Consider the following 15937-nt stretch of genomic DNA (forward strand, 5'->3'; position numbering starts at 1 on the left):
CAAAGGTAACACAAGAGCGCTGACTTAAAACGACTTTCTTAACAAAACGTCGTTTTATGCATTGAAGCACAAAAGTAGCCGAAACGCCAATGCATTTCTCCACAAAGTTTGGAAATTAATATATCGAAACTGGTGTCATGCTGAGAATTTGTTCGAAGTGGATCCGCCTTGCGAAGTCCACGGCTAGAATTTGTAAATTGCAATATGAGACATAAGGTAATTAGTCAAGACCTTAAATAGTGCATTTTTGTTAATTAGTCGATTATGCATTTCAATTTTTTGTGCAAGTAATGTCCGCCTCTTCGAGCAGACCAGCTGATGAGCTAGCTCATGAACTGCCACAGGCAACCTTTAAACATTTTTGAAAGTGTTCCCTGAAACACCCGGCATATATACATACGCGGTTTTGAAAGCGAGTACGTTGGGCGTACCCAACCGGTATATATAGCCACGAATTTGAGGGCACCGCTCGGAACGGTGATTGAGTGAGTGTTCTCTATAAGTACGCGGTCATCTTCGGACATTTGTCAAACCTATGAAACACGATGAAGCAAAGTCGAGGCATCGCTACACTCCGCTCGGTGGTGGAGTCAGGGTGGAGCGTTGACTGCTATATGTATGGAACGGAGTATAGGGATGCCAAAGAAAGCGCAAATAACCTACAATGTCTCAGGAATGTAACGGCACAATCGCCTTGAATAAAACGGAAATTTCTCAACGGCTGCGCCAATGCCCCTGTGACAATGTCCAATTGAGGAGCCCCCTAAAGGCGAGATTTCCAGAATGGAATCGTGCAGTCTAATCTAGGTTCTCTAGTAGCTATGGCGTTGTGGCTGCTGAGCTAAAAAATATTGTGTATTATTTTGTGTATTAGTGAGCAACATACAATTTTTAATTTAGCGTTACCTCGAGACAGAGATTTGAAAAATAATTTTATAATAATCATCATAATTTTGATAATGATGTGTGGCGCAAGGTTAAAATCAACTGAAGGGATAAGCAGAGGATGCAGAAGGAGCGCCAATTTTCGTCTCTTCCTCTTATTTCTTCCGTTGATTTTAATCTTACGCCACACATCCTTCTTAAGCTATGCACCAACTGGTCCAACTTAATACTCTGATAATCATCATCTTTACCGCACTGCCAAAATAAAACACCCCTGCACCTTTACACTCTCATTAGGCACAAACTGCGAAATATGCCTTTCGTACACCCTTAAACGCCTCAAGGGTGCAGTATGAGTATTTTCGTCAAAGTTACGCCCCTATTGCTGAAAATAAGGGTGTGTCAAGGGCACTTTGTACGGCATTCCACCCTTAAGGGTCTAAAAAGCTTCATACCAGAACGGGCAAGCGGCCGTTTTCGAATGTTTACCGGACAACTTACAGGGCGCCAGCTCGCGCGGATTCCTCGCTTAAATAAGTCACTCAGAATGACAACTTGAGCGACAGAGCAAAGGAAACTGAATTTATTAGTTTTAAAGCGAAGCTTTATATGTCTAGGCGAAATAGCCTGCGCAGAAATCGATCATCATTAGCATTGGCTCGAGTGTCGTCGTCTTCTTCCGCAGCTGGCTCGTTGGCACCCCTCGGGTTGTGCTCGTGCTCGGCACGCGCTCGTGCCACTGTTCCGCGTTCGTCGTCCTCGTTGTCTTTCACAGCTGGCTGCGTTGCCGCTCATCATTCCAGGGTAGAATTTCACTTCTGTCGTCGTCCTGGGGAGGCCGTGTTTACGGGGGTATGAGCCATTGCTTAAGGGGGTATGAACCATTGATTGCCTTACGTAACGTACAGATTTAATTTTGAAGCAATTTAATTTCGAAGGATCGCAAGCGGCAATGGCGGGCGAATGCTGCTAACCACGCCGCCGAGCAAGCTCGAGACATCGAACACAAGCGACAACGGCGGACTGCGGGCATACCGTCAGTGGCGTCGTTGTCTCCGTCGCAGCCGAACGTGTGTGTGTAACCTCATAATTGAGAAATACTTTAATGAACCCTCGATATTAACCCAGTGATAAACACCAGGGCCACACGTTCCAGCTTCGCTGGTTAACCATACGCACGGAGTGGAAGGGCCGACGAATTTTGAACAGCGGAGCTGTTAAAGGCCGAGGTTGAACCGTGCCGAGCGTTGATAAGTTTTGTGAAGCGAGCGCCAGCCATAGGTGGTCGGAGAGTGGCGAGGATGAGAGAGGAAGAGCGCGCGCCGAGCGACAGGTGGGCGGAGCCAAGGAGAGAGAGACAGCGTAGCGGCGAGAAATAGCGGAGGGGGGGGGGGGGAAACCCTCCACGGTCCAGGAAACCCTCCACGACTGCTCCCAAGATTCAAATGTGCAAAGCACGTCTCTGGTCTTTGGTACTGGAGAGCCTGCCAGAGACGATGCGCCGACAAAGTCTCCTAAAGACAACAAATTTCTACCTCCAACAAGGCTGTCCAAGCGTAATAGACGTGGCTCAAGCACATTCCCAATGGTTTCACGTACTCCAGGTAATTCAACGACGAGTAAAAGCATGACAATACGCAACTATTCGCCGCCTATCCAGTGGAAACTGGCCCGGGTGACAGAACTGCTTCCTGTTCGCGACGGCGTCGCTCGAGCTTGCTGCCTAAAGCTGCCGTCCGGCTCCGCGATAAGGCGTCCCGTCCAAAAGTTTACTTTTTACAGCGTAAGCTGTTATGGGCTCATTCAAATAGCCGTTTCGGGTCGCGATGATGCCGCCGCCGGCGGCCGCGTAACCGCTATCGCCGGAAACGCGAAAAAAGTACCCGATTCTCACCGGGATCGAACCCGCGCCCACTGCGTGGGAGCCGGATACTCTACCACTGAGCCACGTAAGCTTTTTTTTCTTTATTGCATTGGTATAACAGTCAACAACGAAGTGACAAATTCATAATTTTAGAACTGTTTCATGTGTAACAAGCATTCCATACTGGGCAACCAATCGGATACACATTTTTTTCCCTTTTTCCATTTCGAGGAATGAAATAAGAGACTCGCGAAAGTACTCTATTGCACGGCGAGCATCAACGTCTGCATGGCGAACAGCCATGCGTGACATCTAAATACTATGCAGAGCCAGTAACACAGTAATATCATATCGAAAATCATCCTCGTTATCAACCATTAGGTACCTTATTCCCTGCGCAGCCAAAGGGAAATCCTTCTTTAAGGTCCTTTGCAGGACATCTCAGAAGAACACGCCATCCCAGCATTCCAGGAACACGTGTTCAATCGTTTCAGGTTTGCGGTACAAGAAACAGTCGTCACCCCACGGAACGAAAAATCCCTTTTCAGAAAGCCATGTCTTAACTGGCAGAACGCCTTCATGTAATTTAAAGAAGAAAGTTTTCATCAAGCAAGCGCTTGCTATCTGGCCGCGGAAAATACCCTAAGGCAAACGCAGGGTGAGACGACTTGAGCCTCCGCCAGTATAGTGGCGCCATCTAGGTAAGATACCTGTAAACGCAGCGTCCGGAGGCGCAGACGACGATATGCGATTCAAACGAGGCGCGCAATCAACGCGCTCCCGAGCTGCCGAGCCTAGCCGAGCCTCCACCAGTATGGTGGCGCCATCTAGTTAAGGTGCCTGCAAACGCGGCTCGCCCGACATGTAAGTTGTAGTTGTAAGGCTTGATCGGGCTCAGCAGACTGCTGTGGAGAGAGCATTACAAGCCGCAGCTCGCCATCGACGCCGGGCGGACAGTTCAGATCGTTCTCGTCAAAACGAGGCGAACAGACTGCCGCGAAGACCCTGTTGTGCGTGGTGCCCAAATTGGAGCTACTCTTGAGCCGCTCCACCAGCTTACTCTGTGACTGTGCTGTATGTGCCGCGCAGGCCTGTGACTTTTTTGAAGTCGGCATCCTTTAGCAATTTTGTCGGCGGCAGGAGTGTGTTGCAAAGAAAGAAGGTGCGCCGAGCACGCGCAGCGGCCACGGGCGCTGAAGGCTCAGTTGCTGCCAGATGACGAACGAGTCCGGGTCTAATCCCCGTCGTTATTTTGGTACAGGCAGGTCACGTGAGCAGTAGAGGAGGAGAGGCGCGTTGGGGTTAGGAGACGAATAATGAGAGGGCGCACGCTGGGGGGAGGAGGCAACCAATGAGAGGATGCGCTGAGCACGAGGAGGAGAGGCGATAAAAACCGTTTCACATGCTGCGACTGGAGCGAAAAAAATCGGTGCGGTCGCACGCGTCGCAATGCGATTTTTTGAGGGCTACACAATAATTGTTCCTCGTAACAGAATTATGTTTTCTCGTACTTTCAAGTAACAGTCCGACGCCACCATGTCTGTAGGTTGTAGTTAAGTCGTACTTTACCATTTTTATGACGGATTTCACTGTGAGAAATTCAAATTTTGTTTACTAACAACTTGCACCACGCGGAGGGCCTGCGCTGTCGGGTAGGTTCGGGCTGATTTTCTCCGCCGCAAACGCCGACATCCACAGCGACGCCGGATTTTCCGCGACATGGGGCCCTTAACGCTATCGCGTTAAAAGGAAAGGAAGATGAAGACGAGGCAAAAATAGTAGGCGACTAGGCGAAGAAGATCGAATACAGTATCAGTAGAACGAGCGGTATTTTAAAGGACCTTTCGTAAGAAATTTAAAGCACACATTTATGCTAATCTCGCAACTTTCGATAACGCAGTCGGCCCCGCGGTGGGGAAGTGTCTCTACAGCTGTTACAACGAGCGTTACGTGAGTGTATCTGCAATACAATACAAACTATATTGTATGTACCTCTCAGGGGCGACGTCTCTAATGTATAAATCAAACACGGATAGAATTCATGTCTTGCAAAAGAAAGCTATACGACTAATCGAAGGAGTACCACACAGGTTTCATACGGCGCCTCTTTTCAAAAAACATGAAGTACTAACCATTACAAACGTCATGAAAATGAATTGGCGATGGTTATTTACAATCAAGGAAAATCTAATCCTTCAGGTTTTTTTCAGAGGCATCTTGCGAAAGACCACTGCCACACCTACGTCATAAGATTTATAGAAGAAAAAAAAAACCTCGCACAAATTACGGGACTGAGAAACTGGGCGGGGAAATGAAGTACTAACCATTACAAACGTCATGAAAATGAATTGGCGATGGTTATTTACAATCAAGGAAAATCTAATCCTTCAGGTCTTTTTCAGAGGCATCTTGCGAAAGACCACTGCCACACCTACGTCATAAGATTTATAGAAGAAAAAAAAAACCTCGCACAAATTACGGGACTGAGAAACTGGGCGGGGAAATGAGAAAAGAGGCAAGGGAGGCAAGGTCCAAACTACAATACGCTGGCTGACTCAGGTTCATGGCAAACACAAACTACAGTCGCAGAATATACCTACACCTAAAATACAAAAAACATCAAGACGGCTTGGAAACGGAAATACACGTCCCTAGACACAAAATACAATCAAAATTCCAAACACCACAGAGACAGAGTGGCGCAAGGCATTCATCAAAGAAATCAATGATGCCGAAACAACAATATGGCGCACGGCAGCAACAAAGAAGCAAAGCCTGGCACTCTATCACCAACACAAGCGGGAACGTGCCCATCGCCACACTATATCGAGGGACAGAGGCAGCGCCCTACTGTTTCAAGCCCGCACTGGCGCTCTCCTCACAAACCAACGCCGCCACGAACTATTCGGCGTGGATCCGACGTGTCGCTTGTGTGTTGCACAAGAAGAAACCTTCCTCCACGTCTTACAGCAATGCCCGAGGCTTCCCCCAGACGCCCGATCGTGTACCCTGGCCGAGAGCCTAGCGCTGACCGGTAACACCGACGAGGAGCGAGCAGCACGCTCCGAGGCCACGAAGACCCGGCTAGAGCAGTGGGAACGTCAGGACAGGCACGCCGAAAGATCTGGCAAAATAACAAACAACCAGTCCTTTGACTCTCCAGCTAGAGCCACCTCATCACAGCAACGGTGAACTCTGACAGCGGCGGCCGACGCCGGCCGCGCCAAATGCGCGAGCCTCTGCCGGCTACAGCTGATCGCGACCGACGAAGCGGCAACGCGGTTGGATGGGACGCCGCGGGGGACGCGCTGACCTGACCCCGGCATGGCTGGTGGGTGGGATCGTACTGGCTTTGGTGATATCCGAGACCGACTGGTGAACAGTGAACCGGACCAACCAGACGGCCTCAAATATTGTGACGAACTGTGTTTTGTGTTCGTTTTTCTCTTTGCTTTATACGCCTCCGTTTCTTTCCTTTCTTCTTCTTTACATCTCCTGTGGCGTTGACAAACGCCTGCCCTGCGTGAAAAGGGATGAGGACCACTCACTCACTCACTCACTCACTCACTCACTCACTTACTTACTTTACTTACTTACTTTACTTACTTACTTACTTACTTACTCACTCACTCACTCACTCACTCACTCACTCACTCACTCACTCACTCACTCACTCACTTACTCACTTACTTACCTACTTACCTACTTACTTACCTACCTACCTACTTACTTACTTACTTTACTTACATTTACTTACTTACTTACTTTTACTTACTTACTTGCTTACTTTTACTTACTTACTTACTTTTACTTACTTACTTACTTTTACTTACTTACTTTTACTTACTTACTTACTTACTTTACTTTTACTCACTCACTCACTCACTCACTCACTCACTCACTCACTCACTCACTCACTCACTCACTCACTCACTCACTTACTTACTTACTTACTTACTTACTTACTAACTAACTAACTAACTAACTAAACACTGTCTCGGCTCGGCGGCGTCTCAGGCCTAATAGCGCCAAAACAAACAACCGATTTCAATAAACACGACAACAGTGCGATACTTTGTCTTCAGCTAGAGATGAGACGAAGCGATGACTGATTGTACTATTTATTTCTCTCGTTCCCGATGCGCGCGCAGCCGCTCTCTCTCTTTCGTCCGTACCTAGGGGCGCTGCGGTGAACAATGGCGTAAAACCCCTTGATAATTCTAAAGTGCCGCCACTCTTTGTACTCTGCCGCCAGCGCGCGACCTCCTCTCCTCCTCCTCGCCCCTCGCGAGTCCCCTCCGCGCATGGAGGCTTCCTCCATGCCTCCGCGGCAGACGGTCTTGCGCCCGTTTTCCTGCACGACGATTGGTCTCCCTGCCGTTGCCCTTGGAAACGAGGGGAGCTTGCGTTTTGCTTGTATTTTGCTTTTTCGTTTGCGCCATTTTGCGCCTGAGCTCGGTTGCCTCGGCTATACCTCGGCGTATAGAGAACGTCGCACGCTATCGCACGCTAACATTGCACGCTGTTTCGTGCACTGTCTGCTAGCGCTATGCCGTGCTACTGCGCATATAACAGGAGCAAGAAGCGTGATGATGGTTATGCAGTTTTTACGATACCGCAAGGAAAGCGTGATGACTTACGCAAGAAGCAGTAGCTGCACAACATTGGTCGAAAGAACTTTGTTCCGACAAGGAACAGTATTGTTTGCGAGGTAAGGCGCCTTTCTTATTGCTCATATCAAAGCATCCCCTAATGCTGCATTTTTTCAATTCTTCTGGCCTGCTCATTAGCATCACACTAAGCGTAATCTCCGGCAGCATGACCTTGCTCTCTCTCTCTCTCTCGCGCGCGCGGACGGTGTTTACCAGCATGGTAGCATTTTCGCGTGTGTTTGATTTTCATATCCTTGCGACGTATGACGCTAGCGTTTCGCCCTGAAAGCAGTTATACTACAGCGGGTCCAGTAAAAGCATACTTCTCCTAGCGGGGATGAAATTAGCCGCATTGCAGGTGTGAGGAAATTGCGCTCTCGTGACGGTGTTCTTGAAGTACCGAGAACCAAAGGCAAATGATCACCTTCTGCGTTTTCTTTTCCTCACCTATATCACAGCTCTTTCCGGTGAAAGGAGAAACTCGCTTTTTTATTTACTACATAGCCCTTTGAATTCCTAAACAAGGCCATAACTCTTCTTTCTCACAGACCCCCCCCCCCCCCCCCCCCCCAAAAAAAAAAAAAAAAAAAAAAAAACAGACGAAAAGCGCCTTCGAAAGCTTGTTCCCGACGTCGGCGGTCGTTTGGGCCTTCTTACGTGCGGCTCTGTCTTTTCAGCGAAACAGGCGGCAGAGATGGAAACGTGCGCTAGACCATTATACTAGACCATGACGTAAGTATAATACAACGTATACATGAGCATTATAAGCCACTGTCACTATATATATGTATATATTTTTTTCTTCAATTTCATAAAACCTCTTTATCTGACCAACGCCAGCAGCTGACGGCTATGTGGAGACCTAGAGGCGCGCCACGACTTCAGAGGTTCATGTGCCTGCATTCACACACACGCGCGGACTTCACGGCGGCGCAGCTAGACGGCGCAGCAAGCCTGACTGCCTCGTGCGCTTAAGCGGCGGCTACATTGTGTCGCTACATTGCTATTCATTGTTCTGCCGGAATGTTTATTTCCACTGTCGGATGAAGGTGCCGCCAAGCGATCTCCAATTATCTGGGTTGCATCAGCTGACTCAGTTATGTGCCTGGAAATTTCCGCATCAGGGCTCGCATCCAGAAAAAAAGTTCTTACGTTCGAACTGCTTGTAAGGTCAAATGCCGGCAAATCGTGATTTTGGGCATATTATTGGCAGCTTGCCTATGGCAAACAGCACACACGATTCTGCCCCCACCTAATTTTCTGCTGCCCGTGTCTCCTTTCCAATGACGCCCAATATGTTGCTCTAATAGACGACCGGTTATCTGTTCTAGGAATTACATCATTTGCCCAACTCAACGTTTCCTTTTGATCTCAATTTGAACGTTAACTACTACCGCTTGATGCCTAATGATGCTGACATTTTCAAGTTTCCCAACGGTATACGCTTATCAATTTCCGTTTCACTGCTAGTCGCCCGGTCTTTAGTTCATTCTTGATTTGCAGAATTCATTTTCTTTAAGTTGGCACTGGAAGACTGCACTGGTACTATACTTTTATTTTCAAGGCTATTACTAAGCTGCCACTCATGACATCGCAGTGCCCGCCAAATGGGGCCCAGGTAATTTTTATACATTTGCAGATTTCCGTCCCATGATGCGGGTGCCATGTGAGACGTGTCCTAGATAAATGTATTCATTTACTCTTTCACTGTGCGTACTACAAAAGACGAATTTTTGTTATGTCGTCAAGGTATTGAGCAAAACTAAAATTTCTCAAATTTTATGAAAAATCAATGAAAAATCAATGAAAATCAATGAAAATCAATGATGAAAGCAAATCAATGAAAAAAAATCTATGTAACGCCTTGTGGATGTTTTAATGCACAAAGATACAATAAAGAAGTCTTTCCCTGACGAAAGGTCAGTTGAGAATATTTGGTAGAAGAAAAAGGTATTGCTCATTCTATCATATCTGAATTTTGTGACTAGTTCGGACATAGAATTCCTGGCATTGCTAGTTAATTATAGTGCTATAATTATTGTGTACCGTCCGCCATCCCATTCAATTAGAGAATTTTGTAGATTCCTTGAAGAGACATTCGACTATGCATCGATAAATAACCTAAAGGCAATTTACATTGGCGATACAAACATTAATTTAATATCTAATCAAAAGTTATCTGTCGATTTTCTTGACATAATACACAGTCATGGCGTTGAAAATTGCATAACCTCTCCGACAAGAATAACAAATAATACAAAAAGTCTTTTAGACGTTTGCTTGACGAGTGATAAAAGTGACAATATTTTCGCAGGCACCTTAGCTTTGAGCGATCAGATGCCAATTTCCCTCTAGTGCAAAACGTAATCCACAAAGCGATCCGCCTACTTTATTCAGGAAGACTGACGAGGAAAGCCTAACTTTCAAAGTATTGCATGCAACACTGACTGAAGCAATGTTACTCAAGAGACAGACCCAAACATCTCATATAAATTTTTCATGGATATTTTCACGGTAATATATAATGAGGCCTTTCCTGTGCGACCACTTAGGAAACACAGAAAAAGTAGGAAATCATGCATTTCCCAGAGACTGCATGAAAGAATCGTCGAGAAAAACAGCTTATTTGTGCGTTTCATACAGACTAATGAGTCTAATTTATTTCTTGAATATAAAAAATAGAAATAAATTGGGAGCCGACATTAAGAAAGCACGGAACGAATATTACTTAAATAAGTTCGATGCATGCCATTCCTCGAGGAAAACTTGGGCTATGTTAAACCAATTAATTGGTGATAATAAGAATCGCATTGACACAGCTCTAACCTATGAAGGAGAAACTTTAGACGGTTTCAATTTAGCTAATGGAATGAATGTACACTTTTTAATTGCAGGTACACCTAATGAACCTTATGACGACTCCTTAGATTCCGTGAGTTTAATGACGGGAATGTATTCTAAATCTTTATTTTTATTACCATGCAGTCAAAATGAAATTATTAATATTATACATTCTCTAAAGCTCAAATGCGCCCCTTGCGTAGACAACATAATGACACGGCCAGTTAAACAAATCGCCGACATTATCGCCTGTCCCCTGGCGCATATTTGTAACGTCATGCTGACCTCTGGTTCGTTTCCTGATGACATGAAATTAGCACGAGTCAGTATGATCTACAAGGGTGGTAACAGAAATTATCTAAATAACTATAGACCTATCTCTGTGCTGTCAGCAATCGCAAAAGTTGCTGAACATGTAATTAACAATCGTCTATATAGTTATATTGCTGGTAACATTTTTGTAGATCATTAATTTGGGTTTAGAAAAAAAACAAGAGCTCAGAATCGGCCTTAATAGGTATAAAGGAAAAAAAATGCTCGACAACTTTGAGCGCAAATAAATAACGATAGGGATCTTCCTAGGCTTGCGCAAGGCTTTTGATTCCGTAGCACACGATATACTAAAAAGAAAGTTGAGTTATTATGGTGTAAGAAGAGTAGCGTTAGACTTACTCAGTAACTATCTGAATAATCGCCAACAATTCATAACTGCAAATCATATCAAATCGAACACAGGAGTAATCTCAACAGACGTACCCAAAGGGTCTATATATATTAAGTCCCGTCCTATTTTTACTATACATTAACGACACAGTTAACATACAAAGTACTAAGAATATTGTGATTTATGCTGACGATACGATTTTTTTTTTTTTTTTTGCCGGACAGGATGTCAAGAATTGCAGTATATAGCAAATGCATGGTTATCTGAACTCGCAATATGGCTAAAAGCAAATCACCTGCAATTAAATGTTAACAAAACAAAGTATGCAATGTTCAGACCAAAGAATAATACCATTCACAATGATTTCTACTTGAAGTATCACACCTGCTACCTGGCGAGCGAATCAAAAATAAAATTTCTTGGTGTTGTATTTCAGGAGAATATGTTGTAGTCAGAACACGTCAATTAATTATCCACTAAAGTAGCTCGTTCTATAAGCATAATAAATAAATTTCGTTATGCATAACACGTTTGAGTAAAGCTCGTATTGTATTACTCGCTTCTCTACTCTCAGTTTTATAATTGCATACTAATATGGGGTACGACTACAGAAACTAACGTAATTAAACTTGCCATACTCCAAAAAAGAGCTGTGCGTGCTATTGGAAATCTATCACCCCAAGAAAGCTCGACAAGGTCATTTCTTTAGCACAGCCTGCTCAATATTCCACAAACATATCTAACGAAATTATCAATTCACATACATAAACTAATCAGAAATGATAAACAAAATTTTGAGCAAAAGTATTTAAATGTTAACACATCCTACGATTTTCCACATAAACACTACCAGTTTGATACGACACGAACAAATTATGGCCTTCAAACACTTTCAGTTATTACACCTCGTACATTAAATGTTTATCCAGAAATCGATCTTCTAATTAGGCATCATTCAAACGGTAACCTTCCTTCAAATCTTTTAAGCAGTTTGCTATTAGGAGCTATGTAAACCAATATCGTAACCTTTGTCTTGTTTTCTTCAGTTACCTTATGATTTCTATATCTACAATGGATGCTTTGTAATTAGCAATGACCGATTTCTTAAAGTACTGTTTTGCATGCTACATAATGACTTACATTTTGTAAAACTTATGCTGCTACTGCATGTGCTTCAACAATCAAAGGGAGGCTCGGCCTTTTTCAGGTGTTACACCTTTAGCCCAATCTTCCTCGGTCTGCAGTGTATACTGTGAACCGAAATTAAAAAAAAAAGTTTTTTGTTTGCTGGTTTCTTCAGACATGTACCAACTATAGCCCAAGTTAGCACGTTATTGTAGAGTATCTACATAAGAGGAAAAAAACGAAATCATGAAAGAAACAATTTATGATAACTCAAAGGGAAGCTCCTTACTTTTCGAGGAAGTTTGGTGGCCGAAAAGTAGGGAGACGATAAACAACGGAGGTGTACAAAAACAATGTTCCCAATACGGGTCCAGAAAGTTTGATGATGCGAATTATTTGCGTTTTTTAACATAGGTAGGACATTGGACCAATTAATAAGAAGAGCTTTATGGCGCAACCCACTGGCCAATTTCAAAAGGGACGCTTATAGGGACGTATCCATCAATTCATCCATCCAGGCGAGGATAAAAGGCTAACCCCCGTATTCAGAAATGCATTTGAACTGGAAGCCCATGCTTGACTTGATTTATATGACGCCTGGCATGAACGTGCCCAAGACGTTCACTGCGTTACCTTCGGCGCATTCACTACAGGCGTCATTTAAATTGAGTGAAGATTAATTTATGAATAGGGGGTAAGATACAACGTCGACAAAACCTTGCAGTCCAGAAGTGCAAACCGGATGCACACATTGTGCTCGCCATGAGCATGTCGCAGTACGGGAAAGCGAGGTCAACACAAGGCGACAACGCTGAGGAAGCCCTGTAGTTCTAAACGATACTGCTCGCGGTCGTCGAGTTTTCTCTGTTCATGTGTCTACACATGCTCCACCACGCATGTTTACTTAGCTTATGTTTACTGCAGTGCATACTGTCACTACAGCTTCGAGCCTGACACTTGCACTCTAATATTCTAACATGTCGCTATCGCATTCATTGCTTTGCCCTTTGGCGAAACTGATATTTTTAAGCGTTTTCATGCTTTCTCTGTCTTGGTTTTTGCACAGCAAGCATAGCGGTCGGAATAATCCTTTCCCAAGCAACGCACATCTGGGAAGCCGGACACGTCGCCGGGAGGCTGCTTGTACCCGTCTTCTAAACCTGTGCGTGTCCGGCGGTGGGGGTCGAACCACGCACCTCCCACAGCCGAGCCGGACACCTTACCCACTTGGCACATCTTGACACGTCTACACATTTTGATGGGCCGGTGCGGGGGACTTCAGGACAGCAGCACAACCCGGGTTTTGTTATGTTGTTTGTTCTGTCTTATTTCTCCTCAGAATAAATACGGCTTTTTGACATTTGTGAAGCGTAATGTACTAATAATGCCTAACATTTTTTTATTCTTGTACCTTTAAGAGTTAAAAATACACGCCTGGGACATAAATTAGAGTAAATGAATTTATTTGTTGAAAGCAACACCTCGAAAATTTTCCTTTAGAAAGTGACAGTTCGAGTTGGGCTCAGGGTTGCCAGCCATTCCGAACTTAGCGGGACAGTCCCCACTTCTGAACAAATGTCCCGTGTCCCGACTTCACTCAATTGGGACGGCCTTCTTCTGCTTCATCGCTGCCCACAGCCTTTTGCTTTCCTTCGAGGCCCTCTTAAATGTTCTTCCATGGTCCGAGTAGAAGACTTTGCATAAGCCTCATCTTGCAACAAGTCTCCTGAAGGCAAGCATAAGCTTTTCCGATGAGAGTTCTGTTACGTCCAAAGCCCGGAGACAAACGTAGAACAGTAGCAAGCACTTTATTGCTACATAGTGCCGCAAGTACGACGGTACAAAAGCAAGCGAACAGTGAGCCGGGGAGGCAGCCGAGACATGCCAGCTTTATAGTTATCGCAGTCGGGTCACATGATTACTGGGCGGCTTAGCTGGCCGCTCTTATCAAGACACGTGGCGCTATCGCATACATGACAAGTTCAGTGACATTTTCCAGATGAACGGCTAGTATGACGGCGCAGGCGAATATCAGCATGTATGGCTTGAGCACATTTTCGTTCGCTTTGTTGTTGAGAGGGCCGGCAAAATCAACTACTGATACTTCAAAGGGCAGCGATACTTAGACCCGGTCACCCGTACGAGGAGCAAAGGACATCACCGACAGAAAGTTCAACCGTGTAGTACCTTTTATTGCGTTAGCAATTATATGGACACTTTAAGCGTATTTCTGCCGTCGGCGTCGCCGTGAGGTTCCGTATAAAGTCCAAGGGCGATAAAATTGTCGCCGCGCGTCGTATGTACGAGTGAAAGCGCAGAGGGGGGACGCGCGCTATCACGGAGAGCGAACGCACGGCGGAGAGCAAACGCGACTTCCGTCGCGCGAAAGGCCGGGGGGGGGGTATGGGAGAGAGGGAGGGGGCGACGCTGTGCTGCGGCACCAAATGCGTATCTTGCAACCGGGCGCAAGGGGAACTGGCCACTCAATCTCCCACGCGAAAGGAGGAAAGCGGAAAGGCAGCGCGGGAGGGAGGGGGGGCAGTTTCTACTCTGCCAACAACGGCGCTTGTAGTTTGCGCCGGTGCGGGCTGTCGCGCGCATCGTGTCTTGAAAGCGATCTCCAGACGACTCTGACCTTTGTATGCGCTGTGCTTTCGCCGCTCAGTTTCCGTTGAAGCGAAAGACCGCACGAACGTGCGCTCGCTGCGGCGGCCGCTCTTGTTCACGCCAGCGTTTTGACAGTGGTTGTCTGCGGTCATCGAGTGTGATTTATCCATGTATTCTTGTGCGCGCTGACACCACGCTTGTTAATTCAGTTAGTAAGTGAATGTGTCTAAGTTTATGCAGCCGATAAAACTACTATCCCTACACTGTATAGCTCTCTACTAATTTGCTATCGCAATTGATGCTTCGCCTTTCGGGCGAAACTGCGACATTTTTTTTATATTTGTCTGGTCCTCAGTATCCAGAAGTCCTCTCCGAGTTCAGCTAAAACCTGGCTGAACTCAGACCTGGGAAGCTGGACACCTGGCCGGCTAACACCGCACCGCAAGAACACAGCAGGCGGTGTTTTTTCATGTTTAGCCGTCTGAATCTGGAAGCAAAATCGGATGCTTCGAGCTCTTCCGCACGTCGCTGAACTGAAGCCGTCCTCCAAGACGCAGTAAACCTCTTTCGTCATAATATGGCTTAAATTGAACTGAAAATGACGTTTTACTAAGCGATGCTCCGAACTATCTTTCTTGAGTGCGATATTCGATATTCTTCAGCTGCACGCACCTCTGCCGTCTGCAAAAGACTTCTTCTATTTGGGTGATGACTGCGACGATTGTGGACAAACCTCTTTACCCACGCTGACACTCGTAGCATTCTGTTGTAAGAGCTGTAGCTTGTAATGACCAAAACGGCCAGAAATTCGTGGACGTTCGTTTTCAAACAGATCGCTTCTTCTCCGGTGTTGAACAATCTTCTAAGACCAACACGAACCTCTCTCGAGATTGGCTTTGTTCTTTAAAAATTATGGTCCCTCTCACTAAGTGAACTATGAAGAGTTTCTGTGCGCTTGAGTTTCTAGACAAGTCCGCGGGGTTCTGATCACCTGCACACATGACAAGATTGGTCAGCGTCGGTATTTCCAAAACTCGGTTTGTGACGAACGTCTTTCGCCGCTTTGTTGAGCTACGTATCCCGTGTAACACTATCATCGAATCAGTCCACATCCCAGTTTCTGTGTCTTCAAGACTCCGTGCACGCTTCACGGAAGACGCCAGTCTGGCTGCTGAAAGTGCTCCTCAGAGCTCTGGACGAGGTAGAGTGGTCTCCTGAACTGGCGCCACTCCCGACTTGGCCATAATTAATTGAACAACTGGCGTACCTCTCTCTTTTTGTGTTTTAAGGCACACGACT

At 45.7% G+C, this 15937-nt stretch overlaps 1 protein-coding gene across 3 annotated transcripts in view; it reads right to left on the reverse strand.

Moving 5' to 3' along the window:
* Window positions 1–15937, reverse strand: part of LOC119446833 (uncharacterized) — a 70274-nt gene that overhangs the window by 51056 nt on the left and 3281 nt on the right. The window lies entirely within an intron of this gene.

This window comes from Dermacentor silvarum, chromosome 3 (genome assembly GCF_013339745.2).
Source record: "Dermacentor silvarum isolate Dsil-2018 chromosome 3, BIME_Dsil_1.4, whole genome shotgun sequence".
Classification (NCBI taxonomy): domain Eukaryota; kingdom Metazoa; phylum Arthropoda; class Arachnida; order Ixodida; family Ixodidae; genus Dermacentor; species Dermacentor silvarum.